This window comes from Neopelma chrysocephalum, unplaced genomic scaffold (genome assembly GCF_003984885.1).
Source record: "Neopelma chrysocephalum unplaced genomic scaffold, ASM398488v2 Primary Assembly neopelma1_22b, whole genome shotgun sequence".
Classification (NCBI taxonomy): domain Eukaryota; kingdom Metazoa; phylum Chordata; class Aves; order Passeriformes; family Pipridae; genus Neopelma; species Neopelma chrysocephalum.
This window is the reverse complement of record NW_020897690.1, coordinates 10,721,150-10,737,310: the sequence shown is the minus strand read 5'-3', so window position 1 is coordinate 10,737,310 and position 16,161 is coordinate 10,721,150. Positions and strand designations below refer to the sequence as shown.

Genomic DNA, 16,161 nt, shown 5'->3' with positions numbered 1-16,161 from the left:
GGCTTGCAAACTGAAACAGCTTGTAAATATACTACTGGGGAAAGACATATTGTGAAACATTTTTTACTCAGCTCTGAAACTTAGATTCCAGTTAAGTTTGTAGAGCATTTTAACTGCATATTCAGAAAATACTAATCCCCAGGTCTTGGTTTTCTATTAGGCATAAGTAAGCTAAAATGGTTTAGACTACCTTATCGTGCCGATATACATGAAACTTCGTATGCATTTCAGATCAGAGAGTTTTGAAACGTGGAGGTATTTTGATGATGTTATTTTCCTTGCTCACAATGCTATTTGCACCTTTGCCTCCAGGTTCAGGCAATGCCTTGGTGTTTCTGAAACAAGATATTCCAGGTCTTCTTTCAGTTAAAATGGTGGGGGGTTGGCTTTTATCTCAAAACTGTATGTTGTTACTGATTACTGGTCAGGTAAAATCAAAATGCAGCTGTTTAGATAGAGCTTCAGAGTATGTCTCTTCTTACTCTTAAATATCTTAAGAGGGTTAGACCAGAATGCCAGTCACTTGAATTAACAGAGCATGAGATGCTCTATACCACAAGTAACAATCAAATCATATGTGAAGCAATGCTTGTCATACTGTCCTTTTATTATATTTCTCAGATAATAATAACACCACAGGCTCACTCTGAGAAAATGTCAGTTAGGATGAAATGGGATGTTTCTAAACTGTCCCATAAAGATATGGGATGACAGATACATTCACAGTGTAATGACTGTGACTCCTTCTTACTGAGAGCATTGTCACTCCTGCCTTTCTTGCTGAATGTACAAATTCAAAATTTATTATTTTCTCATATTTGAGTCTACATATGTAGATGTTCCAAAAAATAAGGTACGCTGTTGAAGAATACAAATTGTTATAAACTGAAAACTGAACTAAGATTACAGATTAGGGGGTTTATGTTTTATCAGCATGTATATGTTTATATATCTTTCAAAGGTATAGAAGTAATGCATTCAGCTTGTTGTTTATTAATAAATTCCTGTACTGGACAGAAGTCCAGTCACTTTATCTCACAGAATTTTTTCCCTTTCATCTCAGCTAAATTTATACTGTTTTCATTGCTTGCGTATGATGAAAAAGTTAAGGCCTAAATGCAATAATGAGGTCAATGAGAGTACTTCAGAGAACAAGAATTGTGGAATTGGTCAGTTTTATTTAGGACAATGATTTGTATTCTCTGATTGGCATGGTGTTCATGGACCTGGGCTTGGAGAGGACAATGAAAGTTCTTCTGTAGTGAAACACCAGCAGCCTGGTAGACAAGAATGAATGAACATGTAACATGCCGATCAGTTGACAGGCACTTCTACCACTAGAAGAACCTAATGAAGACTTGCAGCTCCTCTGCTGCACTGATCAAACCCAGGTCTCCTTTTCTTCCCTTTTAGTTCAAGCCCTGATAATAACTTCTCAATTTCTGAACAATCCTACTACCATGCCATTCATGGAAGGAAGCAATAAAATTTGCTTTTCTTATGGTTACTTTTCCTTCCGCAGGGTTCAGGGAAGTATGTCTACCAAGAAACACAGTAGCAGACTGTAGAAGAATAGACTGAGCAATGAGAAGTTTTCTGGGCCCTTTTAATTAACAAAAGTTTTAAGGATACAGGCAACTTGTGATTTGAGGGTGTTTAAGTAGGTGCTGGGCAAACATAATTTTAATACAAATTTATTCATATCTGAAAAGTTCAGTTTTAATTTTTGCTACCCATTTATGTGTCACTTCAGCTTAAGAAAATGAATCTGCAGAATAAATCTAATTAAGAAAACTCTCATTAGGAGTTAGTTTCTCTTTTGTGTAGTATCACAAAAAAAATATTTCCAAGTGATCTGGTTAGGTGATATCCTCTTTTGGCTAGTTTGTAGCAATTTGATATGTAATTCAGTATTGCAATTTAGACTAGCACAAAAATATGAACTCTTGGAAATCAATAAATGGAACACAGCGCTTTAACACAATTCCTCAATGATGCAAGATATGCCAAGTGCAAATTAAAACTGCCTCTGCTTTCTATAACTTTTCTCAGAATTTGAAATCAAATTCAAAATTACAGTATTTTTCTCTTGTAGTGATCCCCTGGAGGCAATTGGTAAGCTCAATGCTAGGGCAATAATCTGTCAAAAGTACTGTTCCTTTGTGATGCAATTTCTCACTCCTTTTAAATCGAAGTAGACAACTTGCCCTATCACAAACAAATATAAGAGCCACACAAATGTTTTTGAAAACAACAGATGGACAGCATATTAGTTGCCATATTTAATTTACAACTAAACAGAAAAAAAGGTTGTTTAAGTTCCTTTACATTATTTTTTCCGTTTCTCTTTGTTTACTAGTAATGAGTGGGAACGTGCATGCCATGTTTTTAGATCTTTGATTAAAGCCAGAAGGCTTTATTGATTACTTATTGGACCAGTTTCCAATGTCTTTTTAGTCACTGGTTGAGTAACATTGTTCTAAGATACGGGTAAAGTGCAGCTGGATGAAACAGAATTTGGGAGAAAACAGTTCTTGGTTGATCTTTCTTAGGAAGTGGGAATGATCACAATCTTATACTCGCCTCCAGATATGGAAACATGTCTTTGAGACCACTTTTTCTAATGAATAAACATTGTCTTTTATGCTTATCATATTTTAATCTAAGGAGAGGAAAATCTGTTTCTGAACTGGGCACCCTGTTACACTGGGAAGATGATAAGTTAATGAAAAGCATGTGTAAGATGTTAGTTATGTTATTTAATGCACTGTTAAAAAGTTTTGGCAGCATATTTGTGATTTTTTTAGTTTATTTTTGAGTCAAATCATTTGAAACTAAATATTTACTTGACTTTTAAAAAAAAAAACACGAAGCAGCTTATAATTGAAAATCACTGGTGGATCATACCTCAGTCAGTTCTTATTGTGAACAGTCAAGAACCATAAGCTTAAAGAAAGACTGTAAGTTTGCTTTCATTTCTCTTTGTATCTGAGTTTCCTCTTGGCCTGAAGTGCCTACTACATGAAACTGGGCTTTCAATTTTCTCTTTCTGTTCTGCATACTAGTGTGAGGAATAAAGTAGCAACTTAAATAAAATATGTACCTGTGAAGCCTATTCTTTCTGTATGAAAAGTTGGTTGTTACAATCCACAGATGAAATCAGAAATTAATGTCCTGACTGAACTCTGTTTAATATTTATGATCACATACAAGATAGTCTTTAACAGAATTGTGAATGCGAACAACAAAATAAGTAATTTAAAATCGTGTTTTAAACATTCGATTTTGGGATGATGTCAGGAGATATGTCCACACCAACCATGCTGCTATGGTTAAATCTTTTGCAAAATTCATCTGTGGCATAGGGATGGTGTCTGTTTGTTAAAGGAAACAAAAAGTATGTGAATCTGAGAATTACACTTGTTTGCCTTGTGGTATTAAGTTCTGGGGGTGTGCACTTGCATGGCACTGTATTCAAGACAAGCAATACATCATACTTACCACTGAACAAAAGGAAGTAAGAACAGGTGTGAGACATGTTCCTGAGAACTGTGAGAAAAAATTCACCTGGGAGAAGGGTGTGAATTTTTAGCAACATGGTAGAGCATGGAGTCAGGAGGTTCATCCTTCCTTAGGAAAATGGGAAAGGTAGTGCTGTATTATGAAATAAAGGCACTGAGTAGACAGCCCTGTGGACCAGATGCTGACTGCTATGGCCATCCCCAAATTTTTGTGATAGAATGGAAATTCTGGCACTGGAATGGTCCCTGGCAGTTATCTGAAAATTTTCAATAACATGGCACTGCCTCTGGCAGGTGTTTTCAGAGCACAAGCCAGTACTTTTAGTTGTGCAATGGTAGTGTTCTAATACAGGAATCATATCTCACTTTCAGAAAGAAAGACAAGAACTACATCTCTTTGACAACCCTTGGGATACAGAGAAATGAAGAGTGCTGCTTTGCACAGCAGGAACCAGTGACAACGTGAAGAAAGGCTAAAGACAGGCAGAGGAAGACAGATCTTTTGTCTAAAATCAGGTCCAAGGTAGTGAGACTTTTATGATTCCTTGTGCGTTAATCAACAAAAATGAATTTCTGAATTGGTGCTAGTGATGGTAATCAAATGCTTTTTCTAAATAAGGTGGATTTAATTACCACTTTGCACTCAGCCAGGTATTAGGAGGCTGCTCTGTGATAGCTACATCAGCATGGAGCAATCTGGCAGTAGTCTTTCAAATATCACAGACCATCCAATGCAAGAAACTTCAGTTTTTGAATTCCTCATTGGTAAAATGGTCAAGGAAAGAGTGTGGCTGGGAAAGACAGAGGTGAGTGGATGCGAAAATAAATGTTTAGACTACAAGCCTCATAATACTGAGGAGGCAAGCACACCAGTATAAGTGAAACACCCAAAACGTAGTAAAACACCTGTAAAAAGGAATGCCTTTGAACCACAGTGTCAGCTCATTCCAGTGTTTTCATGAACTTGCAGCTGTTGTTGAAGCAAAATTGTTGATGAATGTGTAAAATATGGATGGGGATAGCAAAAAATAGTGTAAACCGTTAACGTGTAAAGCATTTCTTGATTTCAGAGCTTAAGCAACTTCTGTGTCTTGTGATGGCAACTATGGAAAGTGCTCAGATCCAGAGGCTTTACTTTTATTTTGCTGTTTTCTTTAACACTAGGTAACAGTGAAGTGTAGACAAGTTTTGTTAGTGAATGGGCTATTGTTTAAGGAGGTGATGAAAACCCAGTTTTCTTCTGGTTTCTTCAGGAAGGCTTTGCAGTTCTACTCAACATAAATTTTGCAGTGATTGTAGGAAGTGGTGGACTGTGAAGTCCGAAAAGGGTATTTTTATATCTACAGAAATATGAGACACTTTTGCTAAGAACTATTCTTGCCTCAGAAGGACCACTGCTATATGTGATGGAATTGAAATGTGTGCTGTTTCAGCCTCATGAAGCTCTGCTTTGGTGATTGTGGATCATGTCTTGTGCCTGCTTTCCAGCTAGTGTGTAGAAAATTATCCATCCAAAACGGGGAGGGATTAACAACTTAACATAGTCTGAAAGAGAATGGCTGCTAGGTATGAACATTTGGCAAAATCTAGTGTAAAAACAACTTACTATAGATAAGCTCTGCCATTAGCAATAGGATAAGTTTTAAATCACTCAAGAAAATAAAGACCTGCTTTTGAGGCATATATCAGTGTATTTTACAGTTAACCATTATTTATTGTACACATCAAACTTAAGACATAAGCTTGACTACTTGCTTCTTCCAGGTCAAGACAAGTATGTCTCAGCAGAAAATGGCTATGGTGATAATGAAACTGCATTTTACTGTCTTTTCTAAAAGCAGTAGAGAGAAAAAACAAACCTGTTTTGCCATTGTCTTTCAAATTCTCCTTTATAAGGGCAACTCTAACTCTGTGGGGAGTGGAAGGAATTATTTAATGGAAGACTGGGGGAAACTACCAGATTGACATCAAAGTTTTGATTTTTATTATAATTAAATTTTTGATATAGGTTATCCCCATCTGTCTGTGGGTATATATGTGCACATACGCTTGCTTTTATATAGTCAGTTAAAAAAGCAAAATAAAAGCAAAATATTTCTTTTTATTTTATAAATAAACCCTACTACTCTGGAGTCATGTTCACTGTAGAACTAATATGTCTATTAGAAGTTGCTGGTTTACTTATTTATGTAGTTTCCATCTGGTGACTTCAAAGTCCTCAATGGATTTATCTTCACAATAAACCCTAGAGATAATGAAGGACACCCCCCAGGTGCTCTTAAGAACATTTAAAAATAGTACCCAAGAGGTTGTGGTGAACAGCACAAGTAACTTTTACAATGAGACCCAAATAAACCTCTAACAATGTTAAATTTGTTCTTTCCTCATATTTAAGTCCAGAAGCTTCTGTGTCCTAAGTGATGGTGAAGAAGAGATAGGCTCAATGTTCTCCATTACACTGTCCTGTACTACTTCAGCTCAAGGGGGTGAAGGAGGTTTGTTCCTCTCTCCCCCTGGTGGAGCAATGAGTTCTGCAGGGCTCAGGTGGATGCATCAGGTGGTAAGTTCAGTCTTCAGTCATAAACACGGACAGGGAAAGAATGGAGCTTTCTTAGCAAGAGCAAGAGGTTCAGGCATTTTACCTAGCTCCGAGAAACCTCCTAGAAGTGTGTAAGCATTTTCATAGCAGTAGTTCACATTTTCATAGTTTGGCCAACTTTGGGAGGATTTGCATAAGAATAAGGAGCATATTTCTGACACAAAACCTTACCCACCAATCTTGCAAATTGCACCTTACTCTTCCAGTATATGAGATGCTACACAATTTCTCAGGGAACAATCACCTGAATTGCCTGAAATTGCAGACCCAGGGAGTTTTCGTTAACTTCATTCATGGAAATGTCTGAACAGTTGTGTCTGAAATTGGGTGGTGTGATTGTGTGGGGGAAATCCAGCTGCAGACTGTCAGAAAATGACAACCCAGTTGTTTATTTTCCCTTCTCTTCAGGGCTTTGTAAGAAGAATTGGCAGGTAGCCCCTAATAACTGGAAAAGCTTTGAGTTCTGCCAGCTACAAAATTATTGATACAGCTACCAGCATTATTGGCTTTCTAACAAGGCACATTGGCTAAAAATGACTAGTGCTTTTCTTTCTGCGTTGTCAGGATTCAGTGTAGGTTTTTTTGACTGCTAACCAAAGACCAATCTTAATGATGTCTGACATATAACATGTGGCACACAAATTTATCATTTACATGGGTAATAATGCTGGAAGTTGAAGGTTTTTTTGTGTTTCTCAACTGTTTACGTTGTAGGTGTCCAAACATTTAATATATCGACTGTCATGATACAGCTTGCTCCTTTGTACTGAGATGTACATGAGAGTTATTCTAGAAAAATGCAGGAAAGCAAGAGTTTGGCAACTACTGTAAGTGGAAAATTTAAACGTGATTCAACTTTTAATTAAGAGAGTCATTCTCTTTCATCTCTCTGCTAGACATGTAATTCTAACTGGTCCTTCATTAGTACAGCTTTCATCAGTATAAAGATAAAGCTGTGTTTAAGAAATTACTTAAGATTAGAGTTCAGTATGAATTTTGTTTACTATCTAAAAATGTGTTGCATTTTTCAAACTGTAGTTTGACTGAACATGTCACTAAAATGTGTTTCTTCTGACTTTTTATAATTTTATTTTTTATTTGAGGGATGTGGTAGTGTTCTGGATGCCAGAGTCACTCTGAAACTCTTCAAATAGACATGATGTCTGTCACACACAGTTATGAATTAGTGGAGGAAAGGTTGAGAGTAATTTGTATTAGCAGAGGTGCATGTACTATTACATGATTCATTGCAAGCAGTGTTTTATAAAATTAATATAAAATCTAATGTAGTCTTTAAAGGTTTAAAGTGAAATGACTAATTGAGTCAGATCCATTTTATTCTATTTCCTGCTTAGTGAATTCCAGCTGACAGCCTAGGAAACCCACACCTCATTACCATATTTTGAAACATCTGTTAAGGAAAACAGATCTGGTTGCCAGAATTCATCTTCCTTTCAGAAGTGCCAAGTATGTGAAAGAACCATTATTGCTTAGGCAAAGACCATGTTCAGCTTTGCTGTCATCAGCCACATAAGGCTCTTTTTGATTCAGAATGTAGGTAATATATTGAGGGAAGCTATTCATAGAATGTTACCGTAATTACTGAAACATGAATATTTCTCCCTTGTATTTCATCTGAGAAATAATCCTTGAGTATCAGACACATTCATTTTAATTCTTCTTTTTAACAGCTTGCTACCTGTTAATGTTGTAATTACAACATCAAAGCTGCCACTCTGTAAATGAGCTTCCATCAGAATCCAGATGATGATGAAGTTGTGTTATACATGAAGGGAGATGGCATCCTTCAGTCCATGGTTCTGGGCCAGTGGTTCAGACACTGCTTGTCTCTCAAAATACCCTTTGCAAGAACAATACTTCCTTTAATTCTAATCATTAAAGAATTCAGTAAGTCTTTTAAAATGCACTTATTTAAGATGTTTCACAAAACCAGCGAAATGTTAGCCTTTTATATTTGTACACTTTTTTCTTTTTTTGTTTCTCTAGCTTTGCTTATTTCAAGTCTCTGTGGCCTTAAAGGGATTCAGTTATTGACATGTAGGTAAGTAGAAGATGATGAGATTCTGGAGGTCACCAGTTTTCTGCTTATTTTACAGAATCTCAGAATATGCTGAGTTGGAAGGGTCCCACAATGATCAAGTCCATCTCCTAGCCCTGCATAGGACCATCCCCAAGATTCACACCATATGCCTGAGAGTATCATCCAAACACTTCTTGAACTCTCTCAGGCTTGGTGTTGTGACCACTTTCCTGAGGAGCCTGTTCCAGCACCCAACCACCCTCTGGGTGAAGAGCCTTTTTCTAATATCCAACCCAAACCTCCCCTGACACAACTTCAGGCCATTCCCTCGAGTCCTGTCACTGGCCACCACAGAGAAGAGATCAATGCCTGCCCCTCTTCTTCCCCTCACAAGGAAGTTGTAGACTGTGATGAAGTCTCCCCTCAGTCTCCTCTTCTCCAGGCTGAATAGACCAAGTGACCTCAGCTGCTCCTCATACGGCTTCCCCTCAAGGTCTTTCACCATCTTCGTTGCCCTCCTTTGGACATGTTCTAATAGCTATGTGTTAGCTTATGCTGGCATGAGAAAAAGGAGAAGGAGGGCAGGGCATTAGCACCTGAAAGTTTATTTTGGTGGTAAAAGCTTCATGGTACATGAAGATTAGTTTTCAGATGTTCTTTTCACTTTCCTCCTCTGTATGCATTTATGTATGCTTTTGTAATGTTTTTCTCTTTGCTATTTCCCCTTATACTTTCATCTCTTTCCTGCACTTCTTGATAATTCAGCTGTACATCGGAGTGTGAATTTATCCCATTAGCTCTGCACGTATCTCTGGTCCCTGCTAGAGTTAGGGTACCTTTCTTTATACTGCATGTTAAATTCACACCCAGACACATGGATTACTAGCCCTCTCCTGACCTTTTTCCACCTGCTTAAACCCCTGTCACCTGTGCATGGGCATCATCTGCTCTGGAGCCCTCAAACAGGCTCAGCACAATGCGACAAGTCACATCTTTACATTGTAATGGAAGTATATTTGAAGGTGTGAAAGAAATAAGCCTTGAACTGATCTAACAGCTTCCCACAGCCACTGAGAAGTGGTGTTATTGCACTTTTTTCCACTATCTTCCCTCATTGTCCTCATCACACAGTTCTGTTCAGTACCTTGGGCCAGCTCTACTGCCTGCCCAGCCACTCCTTGAAATGCTTTGTTCCCCTGACCTGTTAGGAAACTCACCCAGCAAAGAGAAGGTAGACAGACCCAGTACAAGGAAATGAGATTAGTCACAGGGCTGGCTGTGGGATAGTAGATGAAAGGAGCAGAGGAGAAGAGATGGGAAGCAAGACCTTAAACTTGGCAGAAGTTTGGTTTGAGCATCCTTATTGCCAATCTGACCTCACTGCTGGGGTCCCATTTAACAAATTATCAGCTGACTGCTGAAGCAATCAGGTGCATGATATTTGTATAGATTGGTACTGACTTAAGCCCATGGCCAGGCCTAACCTACTCTATAGCTGTGCAAATATTGGTGACGTGTTGTCCTATTGCTGTTAGGAAAACGGGTGACACTAGGAGTTGTCACTAGTCCTTGAAAAGGCCAGCATAGTGTAATCCCAAAGTGCCCTGCCCAACCTCTTAGTAAAGTAGTTGCACTGCTCTTTCCTTTCCTTGCCACTTTTCCCACTGCTGGCTGAGTAATTGCTGCTTCTCCTAACTCAGCCAGTGCTCTGTCATGTGAACTACCTAAAGCAGCAAGTGTAGTAATAACTAAGTGCCTTTCTAACTGCACAAGTGACACTCATCTGTCACTTGTAAATTATTGTCCAAACATCTACTCCATGTCTGTGTGTGTGTATACTCTGCCTCTGCTGTTTGAAACCAGAAGACCTGATACCACCACCAGAGTTTAAGAGAAAGTGTCTGTACCTGCAGGTCAGGTGGGCCAAGGTCGAGGCTTCGGGCCTGAATTCAGTATGCCATGCAACCACATCCACCAACCTGTTTTTCAAAGCTCTGTGTTTGAACTTCTGAGTCTTTGATCTCCGTAACAAATCCAGGGGAAGTTTGCTAATCTCAGATTTGCCGTTTGTGTGCAAATCAAGCATTTTGAATGGTTTAGCAACACATTGTTGTGCCGTGTCTTTATGTTCTAGTTTATAGTTATTAAAAAAGTTTATCCTTCTTTTGTAATCCTATTCTGAAGGCCGCCTTCCTATGATGCAAAAAAGTGCAGTTAATTAACTGCTGCTCCCACCTTGTCCAGCACCAGAGGAGAGGGACTCCAGTTCACTGTCACTGGTGTTGGTTTGGCTTACTTTTCTGGGCTTGGGACTTTTTTTGGAATATTATTACCATCTCTGTTTCACTAACGTATGTGAATTAGATCACCTCTGGCAGCATCTTGAGCATCAGATAGTGCAACAAGACAGTGCCAACATTCATACTTCTTTCCTTCCTCTGTATTAGTGGTGGACGTCACTTGTAACTTGATACTTATAGTAAGGATATTTCACTTTTGTTTAAGAGATACAAAACACAGTGTTAGACATTCATTAGAGAAAGGTACCTTGATGATATAAGATGAATGAAGAAAAAGGGCATAAGGCGAGAATGTGTCCATAGCAGGGGGTTGAAACTAGATGATCTTTAAGATCTCTTCCAATCCAAACCACTCTATGATACTATGATTTTTCAGACTTCTCATTGCTCAGGTATGTGATGTAGGAAAATGGTTTGGCAGATGGAATGAGGCGGAAACTTTTAGGTGAGCATTTATCTAGAAAGAAGTGTGGTTAAAAGGGGCTGGCTTGCTTACTTGCCTGCTTAATAAAAAAAAAAAAAAAAAAAAAAAAGACGTGCTTTGTTGGTTTGGTTATGGAGCTCGAATGAGAAAAGCATAACTCACTAAGACCCATGTTTTTCCAAAACTCTTTTTTCCAACAGAAGTCAATTCTTCATCCCTCTCTGCCTGTGGGAGCAATTATTCTTCATTTGTCTGCCTATTTGGGGTAAAAATTCTTCTCTCAGTGAACATTTTTGCAATTTCTGCCAAAATGGGACTCCTGATTCAAGAGGGACTCCTTAGTGAGACTGCTTTTTAAATACAAAATAGGGCTAATAAAATCAGTTTCATGGAGGATGAATATGAAGGCTGGTGGAATTTCAATAGCTTGATCTCGGCTGTATCGAAAACATAGAGAATCTGAATGTTCAGGCACATATCTGAAAAAATGAAGAGATTACTTCCCTATCAATGCAATCCTGGGGCATGGGACTGGCAGAAATTGTTGCTTCTGCCTTTTGGACATTTTTTTTGTTTTCTTGGAAGAAAATCCTTTTCATTATCTCTCCTCTGCATCCCAGTCTTATTTTTGAGAACTTTCTCTGCCTTCCTCTGTGCAACTCTCAGGAACATATTGCATGGAGAGCATACATAGCTGACAAGCTGAGGGTGTCCCATTCACCAGGAGTGAGGAAAAAATGGGCTTATATGCAGCACCCCAACCCATCTTGGACCTATTTCTTGCACCTATAGGTAAGGTGGCAAATTCTGCCCAAGATGATGATTTCCATCTGTTTTGTGGCTGCTATTTGGTTTCTTGGAGGCTGGACTTCCTGGGAAATTCCCTTTGATGCTTCCCTTCTTACTCGGATGCCTGATAAAAGTTTGGCAGTAAAATGTTGTTACTCCTTTTCATATGTCCCCCATTTCACATTCACGTTACCTCTCTCCCCTCTTTTTGCTTCTTTCTCTAAAGGTTGAGAGTGTCTGAAGTAATTTATGCTCCTGCATTTTGAATTTTTCTGAACTGTTTATAATGTGATTGCCAAATGCTTTTGTGACTGAAAGAAACTACGGAGAACCCAAGGGTGTAGTATAAAACACTCTGAGTGTCTTAAAACCAGAAAAGAGTTGGGTTCAATTTACCATCAAGATTTGACCTTTCTGTAATTTCACAGGACTGTGAAGGTCTTCTGGGACAGAAACTTCTTTTAAAAAAATCTGTTTGTAATCCATTCAGCACACTAGGGTGCAAGTCCATTCCAGAGTATACTGCAGCTCAAATAATAATAACCTGTATTTGTATATGTCTAACCTGCAGGTTACCTGCTTGAAAAATAGTGTCATTCAGCAACAGAGTAGCTTGTATATGCGTGTGAGTAATAAAAAGATGAAAAAATTTCCCTGGAGTCCCTCCCTTGTCTGTTCCCTCTCCCTCAGTATCCCCACCTTCACCCTCCTTGCCTCATATTTCATTTGAGTTATCTCAGGGTGCAATGTGTATTTTTAAGGAGGAGTGCCTTTACAGGTATGTGTGGTTATCTTTTACGGTAGATGAGTAGGGATGGGGGAGATCCTTCAGGCCTCGTTTCAGTCCATTACCTGGAAGGAGTATGCCCTTCCACCCTCCCCCTACCACGTGGCCCTGAGACCCCACAATGGAGCACTCACCGGACCACCAGGGGAGAGAGGACGAAAGAGAAAGTTTATTGCGGGAGGGGGCTTATATAGCCCTTGGGGACCAATCACAGGTGAGGGGGTGTTACAACCAGGTAAGGAGTTTACAGCCAAATAAGGAAAGGGTTAACAAAGGACCAATGGGAGCACCTTGGGACATCTTCCCAGGACACTCCTACCTGAGAGGTAGGGGGTTACACAGAAGGTATGGGGAAAAGCAGTGACTCTGCAAAGAGCCCTCTTAACACATGTTTAAACAACATTAAAAACTTCTGATTCACCAGTCCATCTTTGGCAGGACTTTTTCCATACATCCATTGCCACAGTTATCTGAGCACAAAAGCTTTACATATGAAAATACAGTGCCACTAATAATGTTATCTAAGTTTGTTTTAATCCCATACAATGAACTATTAAATTCACTTTAAAAAAAATCTATTCATCCCTTCCCCTATTGGACTAAAATCAGGAAGGGGTTGATTTCTTAGACATGGCAAAAGAAAATTGCTCTGAGTAAATTTTCATTACATGCTTAATTGCTAATACATTTGAAATCGTATTTCAACTAGCTAGTATTGTCTGCCCTGTGCAATAAAAGTCACATGATTATTCAGTACAATAGAGCACCCTCTGGTAAACTATGTCCATGGACATACCATAGCTATGTCCATACATTTCCTCCTGCAGAAGTGAAAGGGACTTTTTTACTGTCTCCATCCCTGTTTGTGGAGCCACAAGGAGTGGGCTTCTGTACAGTGGAGTAAAGCAGTGGGCCAGACTGCTTTCTTTGGGTATAAGATTTGGCTTTAAATACAAAGATATACAGTTTTTACTAACATGTTGAGAGTTGGAGTGAGATGCCAGTGTCCTGTGGTAAAGGAAAATTTTGCCACTACTTTCTTGGGAGCAAGATTTATTCCTTGGTAAAGAAAGCAGAGCTGTACTAATCTTATCTAATACTAATCCTTATCTAATCTCTGCAAAATTTTATTGTCCAAAGGATGCCTCAGAGTGCCTCACACCTTGTCTAAGCTCCATGAACCGTTGAAATTTGGATGCTCAAACTTTTATTATGTTGGAGACCATTAAAATTCAGCTATATGCACTGTGTGAGAAAACAATAAAGATGTGTTGTAAAGCCCTCTGTTCTTTCTCTGGAGAAGTTTCCGATAGCTTAGGCTTCAGAGGGGTGAGTTGCGCTGGATTAAGCTACAGCAGTAAGGACATTATTGCTTCCAGGTGTCCATAGACTGAGCCACGAGAGACTGGGAGGTATGTGGTGGAGAGGCAGAAGGGAATGCTATTCTCCTCAGCATCCTGCTGAGGACTCCTTAAACACTAAATCCAACAGACTGAACATAGCTTAAACTAATTCACTGAACTTGTGAACTCCAGTGCCCAGAGAGACATTGCTTGTTTTGCATGCTGTTTCTGCTGTCCTTGCTGTGAAGATAGTAATTGCTAAGAGGGTGGATGTCCAAGAATGTAATATCTTAAGCTTCAGCACTTTAATCCCAGACAAAATAAGTCTGTGGGAACACTGGAGGAGATCAGATCCTCAGTTTAGAAACATCAGTAGACTTTTTTCTTTTGCTTATAAGATCATGACTAAACATTTATATCACTTTGGGGTGTGTTTGTTGTTGTTTTAATTTTCACACTGGATATATAACTTAGTGTGCAGCTCTATGATTGCTTTCTCTTAAAACACATTCAGTGTATTTGCTATGAATACAAATGTACAATGCAGAAAATAAGTGCCATACTAGATAAAAAAACCTGTCTGTCATTATTTATTCACTCATCAAAGCTATAAAAAAGTTTACTACATAATATACCAAAGCTATTCCTTTTGTTCCACCATTTATTTTAACTGATTTATATCAGGGGTAAATAGAAACCAATAAATCTGTGTAATAGCTCCTCGCCTGCTACGATATAACACGATTCTAAAATTATTCCGATGTGTTTCAGTTGATGACACAGGACTTTGCAGTCTCTTACTGTGATTCTTTCCTAACTGTCGGATCACGCTTTACTTACTTTCATGGAGCCAAATGACGATGAGTTCTATGTTACTGGTTCCACTGTTAGGTATCTTTTTATGGTTACTGGCTTACTTACTAATGCAAGATAAAATAAACCATGAAACTATAGGGACATCTATACCAAAAAATTGCATCAGAAGAACTAAACCTTGAACTAAGACATCCTTCTCCACTCTAATGCATTTACAGCTGTGATCAGACTCCAAGAAGGAGCTTTGTAGTACAGCTCTTGTCCAAAGAAACCTTATTTCAACACTGTGTGTTTTCCTGGAATATCCCATGTATCTGCCACTGAGATGGAGTTAGTACAGGTAGCAAGTGTTTAGAGAGAAAGATTGAGAGGTGCTCAAGCATTAACATACACACTGTAGAAGAGCTTATAATGCCACTTTGTATTGTCTCTGTTTTGTGGAAAAATCAGAAAGGAGGTTTATGCCAATGTGCTGGCAAAACCTGGCTGCAGTACATCCTATTCTTTTGGAGCCAACTAGACACCAGCCATGTGCATGCAAGATGCTGTGATTGTTTTTTCTTCACTATTTGCTTGGAAGCAGAGATCCCTAATTTTATCTTCATCACAAGCAGAAATTCAAGATTATCTTCTGTTTTCCCCATTAGAAAATTCTGCCAGTATTCACAATCCTTACAGACACAGCCTTGGCGTACTCTTTTTGTCTGAATTCTTGCCTAGAATAACAGACACTCTATGAAACTGGAGTGTCAAAAAAATAAAATAAATTTAAAAAAAAAAATCAAAACACCACTCAGTAGAGAAAGGAAGACAAACTTTTCATGTGGGAAATTCTCCCTTTCAGAGATTTTTTTTCAGCATTTCTTTGGAAGACGTGAACAGCTGGTAGTCTGTCAGGTACCAGCTGAAATATCTAACTTCTTTTTTGTAGGCACCCACCAGTTAGTTCACTAAGGCTTATCTTATTACAGTTCTATGTATGGCACTTAGCTTAATATGGTAGGAGGCTGCATTTTTTTCATGGAGTATTTTATTCAGAGACAAAGCCTCTTTCAGTTGTGAGTGTCCCCACTCAACTTTTGTGGAAGTTGTATGTGAATAAACTTAAGTGAACTGTCTGATCTAATAGAGAGCACAGTGCTAACACTGTTACGTGAACACAAAGCCAAATGCAGAGATTCCTCTGACTTCATAGTCCCTGATGTTACCTAAACTTTCCAAACCACTGGACCTCAGAACCTGTAAGGCAGTCCTTTCAAGTACATGAAATTACAATGGGTTATCAAATCAAAGCCCAGAGAGTCTGAAAAGGAGAAGTGAAAATAAATCTGACATACCCAAGCCTCCAAACTATACTTCAAGGTATAACCTTACTGTAGATAATAAAACCTTACCAGGAATAAATGAGGCCCATTACTTCTTTTTTTCCCCATTGTCAATATGAAATTCTGATGATAGTCACTTTATTGCTCTGCATGAAGCTGCATATATTATTTAACTAGTATGAAAGATTTCCATCTATTCAGCTATGTGGGTAGCTT

General features: G+C 38.6%; 1 protein-coding gene across 16 annotated transcripts in view; it reads left to right on the top strand.

Moving 5' to 3' along the window:
- LOC113965893 (poly(rC)-binding protein 3-like) overlaps window positions 1-16,161 on the top strand; it is a 396,197-nt gene that overhangs the window by 155,060 nt on the left and 224,976 nt on the right. The window contains exon 3 of one of the 16 annotated variants that reach the window (XM_027679897.1): window positions 3,894-4,044. The exons of the other annotated variants lie outside the window; for them this stretch is intronic. The gene's annotated coding sequence lies outside the window, so the exon portion shown is untranslated. The remainder of the gene's footprint in view (window positions 1-3,893; window positions 4,045-16,161) is intronic. 16 annotated transcript variants of the gene reach the window in all.